Raw genomic sequence first — 7605 nt, 5'->3', positions numbered from 1 at the left:
TTCACATAAAATTTCAATAAATCAAAAAATGTTCATTTCTTTCACTATTGACGCGGTTGATTTTATTGATGCACATTTTGGAAAACAGTCCGTTAAGGCACTCAGTATGATTTTCAGTTAAGTGTGACTCCAATGTGATGACGTTAGTGTTGGGCTGATCTGGATGCAGGTAGTGTTGGCTGATACTTGTAGTCGACTGATGCATATCAAACTCGATACAGGTGACATCTCAGTTAGCATTGCTTCATGTTTGTAGTAGACGGCTGCATTCCAAACTCAATACGGTGACATCTCAGTTAGCATTGCTTCATGTTTGTAGTAGACAGCTGCATTCCAAATTCAATACAGAGTCACATAAATTTTGTATCATATTTGTAATTATACAGTGTACATTTCAGGCTTGAAATGACAATGTAATTCGTTTTTTGGAAAAGAGATAGACGCTGCATACAGGATTAATTTAGGTGAGGATTAATTTAGGTAAGGTTTGGTTTTTTGATATTTTCAGCTTTCAAGGTTTAGAGTTCTGCATACAGGAATAATTTAGGAGAGGATTTTTTGAATCAATTCTTTCATGATACTGTGACTGTTCTTCTGAATTCAAAGTTGTGAATGTGAACATGGATGGCAATTACCTCCAGGTAATGCAGTAGTGTTGAAGTTTGAGATACAGAGTCAGCAATAAGCATTGGCATTGCTATTGGCGTATGCTTTGGTGTCGGCTTTGGCATCGGCGTTGACATTGGCATTGGCGCAGGCATTGGCATTGGCGCAGGCATTGGCATTAGCACAGGCATCGGCGTTGATTTTGGTGTTGGCATCAGCATTGCGCAGGCATTGGCGTAGCTATTGGCATTGGCGCAGATTTTGGCATTGGCGCAGATTTTGGCATTGGCGTAGCTATTGGCATTGGCGCAGGCATTGATTTTTGTTGTTGGCATCAGCATTGGCGCAGATTTTGGCATCAGCATTGGCGCAGATATTGGCTTCGGCGCAGGCATCGGCGTAGATATTGGCGTTGACATCAGCACAGGCATCGGCGTAGATTTTGGTGTTGGCATCAGCATTGGCGCAGGCATTGGCGTAGCTATTGGCATTGGTGCAGCATTGGCGCAGATTTTGGCATTGGCGTAGCTATGGCATTGGCGCAGGCATTGGCATTGATTTTTGTTGTTGGCATCAGCATTGGCGCAGATTTTGGCATCAGCATTGGCGCAGATATTGGCTTCGGCGCAGGCATCGGCGTAGATATTGGCGTTGACATCAGCACAGGCATCGGCGTAGATTTTGGCATCAGCATTGGCGCAGATATTGGCTTCGGCGCAGGCATCAGCGTAGATATTGGCGTTGACATCAGCACAGGCATCGGCGTAGATTTTGGCATCAGCATTGGCGCAGATATTGGCGTAGCTATTAGTGTTGATATTGTTGTAGGTATTAGTGTAGGCCGCAGCGTAGATTTTGGCGTAGATATTGGCGTAGTTATGTCAACTAGTTCGAAAATCACCCAAATGTTCTTAACACTCTTCATGGCGTTCACTTGTTACTGATTTCGAGATTCACATGATAACTATTTCAATGTTAATGTCTGTGCTGTACCTGTTATCTTAAAATGCTTATAAACTAAAAAGAAAAAAAATTTTGATTAGGCTATCATACAATCTAATACACATGAAAATTATTTTAAGTATCTATGAAATTGAAATTTGTTAACATCTTATTATACAGTCAGCAATACATAAATTGTGAAATATGGACATATCAATGATAAATTTAAAAAAAATTCATTTTCATCTATTCACTGTTCAAATATCAAATTTTAATCCATTCTTCAAAATAGAAATAGAATTTCATAACACCCTGTATCATTATCAAAATTGTAAAAAAAAACATCAGATTATCACAACAAAATTTAATTTCAATACATATTTCAATAATTTCAGACAATTGGTCTTCTATTCACAATCATTTCATAATATATCTGCATTTCATTATCATTTAATATAACATTTCATTTATAGCAAGTTCATTTCACATTTATGATTTATCATTCAGGGTTTCAAAATTATTTAGTTTTAATTTTGTTCAAAAATTGTATAAAAAGCAAATTATTTAATATTGTTAATCATCGTTTGTTGGATACTATAGTTTATTTCGACTTTTCAATGTTCTAAACACAAACTACATTTCATGACAAAACTTTACTATCAATCATTAAACAAGAAACCATTCAAAACATCAATAATATTTTGCTTCAAAGGCAAACAATATTCATAAGTAATCATCATTTTGCATCTATGGCAATCAACATTATTAATCATTATTTTGCATCTATGGCAATCAACATTATAATCAACACAAAAAATATTATCTCATTACTGCCTCTCTAAGTCATAACCTCTGTTATTCCTTCTTTAGGCAATAATGGGTTTCCATCTCAAAAAAAACAATCACATACCAGCAAAATTCTAATCAACAAACCCCACTAAAAATTCTACATACACTCCAGCATCCATTTCAAACGATAATCAATCATATCAAAATTATAGAACAAACAGTTTTAAAATTTGAAAAAAAATATCAATTACAAAACACTTTAGAAAAATTTTAGCCTTTAACTCATTTCAATTGATAATATAACACAACGTTTTAAATTAAACCAATTATTTTTTAAAATAATTTAAAATTAAAGACTGTATAATAAGTACAAACATTTCAAGATTATAATACAAAGATGATCAAGATGAATACTGGGTAAATAAGTTCCCTAAAAAATACAAACAAGAGAAAAAGAAAACTGGGTAAATAAATTCCCTAAAACAACACACATTTCAAAATAAGTGATACATGATGAAAAACTATACCACACGCAAACAATTATTTACACTACAATGGATAGATTTTAGAAAAGTTAAGTTTTATCAACAAATTAAAGATTAGGAAAATAAGCTACTATTTCAACTTCTAAAATTATTTCAGAAAAAATACAAATTTAAATGACTATGGACAAGATTGGTCAAGATATGCTTCATAGAAGAAATTTACTGAATATTACACAAAGACAGGAAAGAATCGAAAATTGAAAAGATTAAGGGCCAAGAAAATAGGCTACAGGAAAGAAAAAAGATACAATTATGGACTCTTACCATACGTAGTATTTACGGTCATTGCTATTCTGAATCCCGGCATGACACAGGATTCCTAATCATTGTGTGTTGGGGAATACCCTTTCATCATGTGATTCACTGTCATAATCTTGTAAATAAGCAACTTGAAACAACCTTTGAATACTAATACATCAATGGAAACTTTGCGTTTTGTTTTCTTCAATAGCATGATTTTATTCATGGGTTCATTTATTTCAACCAAGCAGTTTTGCCTACAAAAGTTCGTCATGGTCACTTGAGAATGCATAGCATACATCTTTTCAATTCTCAGTTGAAAGTTGAACTCATCAACTTGACTCAAAGCAACATTCATTTTGTTGACATTATTCCTAACCTCCACAGAAACCTGTCTCATGTAATCATTCATTTATTTATAGTTTTCCTAACCTTCAATGTAGTAATCTGATCCATAGAAACATTCGATTTGTTTACTGTTTTCTTAACCTTCAATGTAGCAATAGTACTTTCTTGATAGTTGACTTTCAATGAAGACAACTCCCTACCTACTTCTTTACTCAATTCTACACTTTCACTATGGTTGACCCTTTCAACAACAGTAACTAGGCCTACATTGTCAGAAACTTGAATGAGTTGATCTTGTAACTTAACACTACTATCATCCTGCTTCAATTTGTTTTCATCTTCATGATTATCTTTCACTGTTTCATTTGCATTTTTCAATAGAAGGTTTATACTAACCTGCTCTAGTCTTATGCTAGCAAATTCTTGCTTCATCTCATCAAACCTAGCATTAAACATAGCATTTTGATTTTCAAACATTTGGTCTAACTTAGCATCTTGCTTATCAAACAGTTGTGTTAAGGCAGCTATTAATTCATCATCAATTTTAATATTTTTCATATTGTATGCCATTTTGCTAGTCTGCACAGATAATATATTCATTAGGACTTGATCTCTCTTGAACCGATTTCCCACTCAGCAACAAACCATTCATAACCTATCAAGATATCTATCCTACTAATAATTTTTATAACCAGGGATTTCATAGTGTACCATTTGGGACATATTTATTTTGTAATTCGGTCCCACCACAGGGGTAACATTTGCCGTGCTACCAATTTTTCCTTAAACGGTTGGAATAGCATTTAACACCTATCAAACCAAGGACAGTTGTCGGCTCCAATAAAATAGATTCTTGATAAACTGTGAATGGATCTATTGCCTATGAATGAGAAATCCAGTTTTCAGAGCAAATTAACTTATAATCTTCAGATAAAATTTCACAAAATACAGAAAGAGAAAATATCTTAAGGCTAATTATTTCAAGTAACTACGAACTAAAATACTTATCTAGTTTACAGTTGAAACACAGTGGCTATTGGCTTGGATACAGAAAAAACAAATTATCCACAAAAAAGAACACTATAAACTGTTTAAAACTCAATTTAAAACATTAATAAATTCACGTAAACAGACAATAATTCAGAGCACAAAATTACACACACAACAGCCAGCCATGTTTTCAGAAGAAGAAAGAACAGGAAAAGCTACAAGCCAGAACAGAGAGACCTCAAAAATTCATTGTCCACGCTACAGACACGTCACCACAAAATTATAATTTACAAGTTTAGAATTCACATTCTACATCTGTTCTCAATAAAACTTTATTTTAAAATGTTATTTTAAATTTTTATATATATCTCGATTTAAATAAACCATTTATCCAGTAATTTGTTAACCCTGCCTCGGTGACATCATGGAACAATGCAACAAACATTTACGATAATAAATTCTCCGTCAAAAAAGTTTATCCGTCTATTGATAACTCTGACATTTATTATAAAGTTCCATAGATCTCGAATTGAAGATTCGATTCCAATGTGAGAAGAAAAATGTAATATTACATTCATTAAACATTCTCATTCCAACAACTTCATAGCTATCCTGAGATTTAGTCAGCCTACAGAAAGGTATTTCTATATTTCCGTTACTCCTAGTGGAAAAAAGCAAAGTATGCTGATCTGACATAAGACGTGGGGACACAGCCTATCAAATTTCTCAGCAAGTATACCACTCTGGATAATTTGGAAGTAATATATTTAATGTGAGGCTCCCATGAAAGTTTGCTGTCAACAAAAACACCTAGAAATTTGACATTACCCAAACGGCTCTCCATAGGTAAACTCTTCAAGCTAAAAATATTTTCTTGAGTTTTATCCTCATTGAGTGAAAAACCATTGGCTCTGAACCACTTTGAAGCCTCAGACAAACTGTTCTTAGCTTCATTCTGGAGGATTTCGAAATTTGAGCTTATATTAATAAAAGTTGTATCATCCGCATAAATTATAGTATCAGCAATGCTTGTACAGAGTGGCAGATCATTTATCATCAATATGAACAATAATGGTCCCAAGACCGATCCCTGCGGAACCCCACTTTTTATCTCATTCACTTGAGATTTTTCCTTTCCTATGCAAACAATTTGTTTTCGGTCACTGAGGAAAGAGGCGAAAATGTTATTGAATTTGCTACCAACAATGCCATAATGAACCAGTTTACTCAGAAGCACACCACGATCCACGCAATCGAATCCTTTACTGAGATCGCAAAATGTGGCCAGAGCATATTTTTTATCCTCATAAGCCCTGAGTACCTTTTTAATCATGGAGTCAATAGCATTGATGGTAGACTTGTTCTTTCTGAATCCAAATTGTTCATCTGACAGTATGTCATGTTTACTCAAGTAATCACACAATTGAAGATGGATGATAGTTTCTAAAACTTTTGATAGGATCGGTGTGAGAGATATTGGGCGGTAACTTGATGGACACTCTTTCTCACCCTTCTTATAGATGGGCACCACTCTAGATAGTTTTAGCATTTCTGGAAATACCCCTTCTATCAAACATTTATTAATACAATAGGTAAGAGGAATTATTATACAATTTATAATTTTTTTGAGCATATTACTTGAAAAGTCATAAATATCTATGCTATCGGAAGATTTCAAACTTTTAACGATATTCAAAACAAGCTCCGGTGTTACTTCAGTGAAAGAAAACTTATCCCTTAGTGGTTCATTCCTACTATGCAAAGTTATAAGCTCTATTGCCGTTTCAGAAGGTCTTAAAATACTGTCACAGATCTCATTCACAGAGTGAACACAAAAATTATTGAAAACATCTGGAGATATTTTCACAGGCTCCTTCTGTTTGCTTTTTGCAACTGAATTAATCACATTCCATGCTTTTTTGCATTTATTATTGGAAGATTGGATACTAGAAACGTTATACTCTTTCTTAGCCTCATTTAAAGCAACCCTATAATTTCTCCTGGCTGTAAAGTACCTTGATTTCATCTCATCTGTTTTACACAGTCTATACATTTCTGAATGAAGTTCAAATTCATTTTTCATATTCGATAGATAAGGAGTGTACCAGGTTTTTTCTTATTATATTTCTTGCAATTGTTTGTATTGGGATTTATCTTGAACTTATGTTTAGGAATATAAGTTTCAAATATATTCAAGAAAGTATTGAAAAATTTATTGAAAACCACATTTGCTGTTTGATGTGTATTATCAATGAGCAGCCTTTCCCAATTGAAGTTATTGAGTGCATTTTCGAAATTCTGAAATTTATTCTGCGTTATCGGTCTCGTGATGACAACCTTAGGCCCTTTATTATTTTGATTTGATAACTCCGAACATGACCCATTAATCTTCAACCAAACCGAATCATGATCAGAAAATGCAAAAGGTGTCACATCAGAACAAATTACATCTCTATTTAAATTCGTAAATATATTATCCAGACAGGCAGTCTCTCTTGTGGACTTACAGTTTGTATAATTATAGTTGAATTGTCTCAATAGATTCTTAAATTCCTTTACACTGCGAATATCTTTTGTTACATCAAAAGCCGCATTGATGTCGCCACCCACTATTATACCAAATTTCTTCCACTGAGGATTGAGAAAGAAGTGGAACAAATCCTCCAATTTTTCTAAGAAGATTTGAGGATCACCATTGGGTGATCTGTAAAGAGCTACGACAACAATTTTCAAATCTTTGAAATAAACACCCGTTGCTTCAAAATGCATCTCACTGCACAAAAATGCTAAATCTAATTTAATACTAGTGGCGGTCAATGCTCTCTTAGTATAGATTGCTACACCACCATGAATATGTTGCTCCCTATTGAAACTATTTACAAGCTGAAAGTCATCTAATACATTAAAAGGAATTTCGTCATTGCTGCACCAGTGCTCACTCAAGCACAGCAAATCAAACAAGTTATCATTAGCAAATTCATTCAGAACAACATGTTTTCCAACAATACCCTGAATATTAAGATAGCCCACTTTGAATTCTGAGGTTTTCCTATCTTTATCTACTGCCATTATAACGTGGACCTCACTATAGGTAAAACCTGGTCAACCCAAGAGATCATCTGAAAGCACTATTGAGACGATATCT

The sequence above is a fragment of the Nilaparvata lugens genome, chromosome 4 (genome assembly GCF_014356525.2).
Source record: "Nilaparvata lugens isolate BPH chromosome 4, ASM1435652v1, whole genome shotgun sequence".
Classification (NCBI taxonomy): domain Eukaryota; kingdom Metazoa; phylum Arthropoda; class Insecta; order Hemiptera; family Delphacidae; genus Nilaparvata; species Nilaparvata lugens.
This window is presented reverse-complemented; position numbering follows the sequence as displayed.